The 2678-nt window shown below is 34.3% G+C and overlaps 1 long non-coding RNA gene across 1 annotated transcript; it reads right to left on the bottom strand.

Moving 5' to 3' along the window:
* Window positions 1-240: 240 nt before the first annotated feature.
* On the bottom strand, window positions 241-2338 carry LOC149242030 (uncharacterized). Its single transcript, XR_016245688.1, has 3 exons — window positions 2210-2338; window positions 467-504; window positions 241-368 (listed from the first exon to the last, which is right to left on the bottom strand). It is a non-coding gene; the product is annotated as an uncharacterized LOC149242030 (long non-coding RNA).
* Between the last annotated feature and the right edge of the window lie 340 nt (window positions 2339-2678).

Here is a 2678-nt window from a genome sequence, read left to right as displayed (position 1 = left end):
CATTGTAATAGACAGAGTAGTTTGAATGTATGCTTAAAATAATGAAATAGAGTCTATCAAAGTAGACTTAGAAGGAGAATTTTTGGTTAAGAAATTCTTTTAAAAATGTGTTAGTTCATGGAGGATAAATTCCAGAACCGGTACTTAGTACAAAAGGCCGTAGCCATATAGATAATCTTCCAGACTGGAGGAAGACATTAAACTAAAATTAAAAAAAAAACAAAGTTCGTCTTCATGCACTTCTTTCACCTCCGAGTGAGCAAGGAACCCGACTTGGGGAGTGTGAATGACAGATTGGCCATTGCTACACAGTTGAACGTCGCTAGAAAAGAGAAGCGGCATGCAAGAAAAATGGTGGCAGGGTTTACCTGGGAAAGAAATTGAAACATATCTTAAGTATAAACTAAGAAACAAAATTATATCATACGACAATTTTAATCATAAGATATTGTGGAATAAATATTACCTTTAAATTTCACATAGAACTAGAGACGTTTCCATCCCCTTGACAAAGGAAAAATGTTATCAAATTAGATAGTGTCATAAGGTTTTTCTTAAAAAAAATAACAACACAGGAAGAATGTTAACTGCAAAACATCCAGGTGTTTGTGCGTAAAAAAAGTAGTTAACCAATAGGGTTATATCAATAACTAGTTGGACGAATTATTGTCAAAATGATAAATATCAAGAGGTAAACTTAATAGCGTAGAAACTAATGACCCAGAACACCCGAGAGTAATATCTATAATAAAAAAAATTTAACACATAGTGAATTGGTAATTGTCAATCCTAATTTAATCTTAATCTAATCTATAGGAGACTTAGGATCAATTTTGGTAGCTGCTTTTATAACATCAGGAGTACATCCAACTGCTACTGGCAAGTGGGATATACTACTGGCAAGTGGGATATACTAAGATCCTATGATTTTAGGAAGAGTGAGATTCACTTGCTTGCTGCCAACATGAGATTGGAGATTCTGCTCCTTTAGCTACCACCACAGCAGGTCAGCATCTCAGCTCATTGTACTAAATGAAATTTGAACTTCGGTCTCCTACACATCACCCAAATGTACTAACATCTATAATTAATAGAAAAGTATTATAGAAGCAATGAGTAAGTAGGGTTAGGTAATCAAACCCTAACATAAAGCCATATACGTTGTTGGAAGAGTGAGATTCCCGTGCTGCCAAGACGAGATTGGAGATTTTGCTCCTTTAGCTACCACCACATCAGGTCAGCAGGTCAGCTCATTGTACTAAATGAAATTTGACCTTCGGTCTCCTACCCTTGGCCCAAATGTACTAACATCTATAATTAATAGAAAAGTATTATAACATCTATAATTAATAGATGTTATAATTAATAGAAAAGTATTATAGAAGCAATGAGTAAGTAGGGTTAGGTAATCAAACCCTAACATAAAGCCATATACGTTGATAAACAGAATAATTATAAACAGAATAAAAGTCAAAGGAAATAGAGACTCAATTAGCGTTTTAGAGAAAAGAGAAAATATTGTTAATATTACAGAAACAGAACCATGCCGAGAAGCTTCCTAGAAGATAAACTAGGAACGCAATTCATACGAAGACTTTGTGTAAGTATTTCTTCCATCATAAAAATTGATTGCAATGAACAAAATGGTTTTTATGATTGCAATGAACAAAATGGTTTCAGGTAGCTATAGGGTAAGAACCCTAGCTCGATAAAAGAAATGTATCAAATTTGAAGAACGAAATAAATAGAACGCACCGGTCGGAAGAGAAATGAGTGAACCCAAATGGCTTTTGTCCACATCAAAGTAAAAATGCCTCCTAGGGTTTGAAACCCATTTGCATACCAAAGAGAACTATGGAAAAAAGGTTTTAAGATGATTGTATATCTACACATCAAAGTAAAAATGCCTCCTAGGGTTTGAAACCCATTTGCATACCAAAGAATAACAATGAACTATGGAAAAAAGGTTTTAAGATGATTGTATATCTAAACATTAAGAAGGATTGTATCAAGAATCAGAAGAGAATGGAAGAACAGTTCTCACCTCATAAATGCTGGCAATTTGAACTTACAGAACATTGTATTTTTCCTCTAAATAAAATTACTCGAGTCTAAGTCTGACCTTTTCCATTTAAGCACCCCTTGTAAGAATCTAAGAAGGGTTTTCAAAGGAAATATTATCTGACTGAGGGAAAATTCCTCTATTTACCTGCGAATGTAAGCAGAGTAAGAAATTTGTTCAACGAGCATATGGATCATTGACAAATGAATGAAAAACTATAACATTTAAGGAATGTCAGCCGTATAACTCCAGTTGCATAGCAGAAAACTCAACGGATGACTAAACATAAATGAATAAGGAAAAGTAAATGTGGCGATAGTCATTACAAGTGTGAAAACCCTAAGGCATTTTCCATCGTTGATTATGCAAGGGTTAATCACAAGCATCCATTTGTTACGTCAAACAACCCAAACATGGAACCCTTGATGAGGGCCGCGTGTAGCGTGGAGCATTCCAGAGAAGTCCCAAAAATAATTCACAACCCTTTATGTCAAACAATACAGAAAATATCCAATGTAAATACCACATTCATAACATCACAAATGAGTTAAATTTTTTATATGGCATAGGGATTTCAAACTATGGTATCGAATCCATATGAAGGGTTGTTAATCTG

This window comes from Pinus tabuliformis, chromosome 8 (genome assembly GCF_031772625.1).
Source record: "Pinus tabuliformis cultivar Carrire ecotype Pingquan chromosome 8, CPIR1, whole genome shotgun sequence".
Taxonomy (NCBI): Eukaryota; Viridiplantae; Streptophyta; class Pinopsida; order Pinales; family Pinaceae; genus Pinus; species Pinus tabuliformis.
Note: the sequence above shows the minus strand (reverse complement) of the source record. Positions and strands in the feature narration are given on the sequence as shown.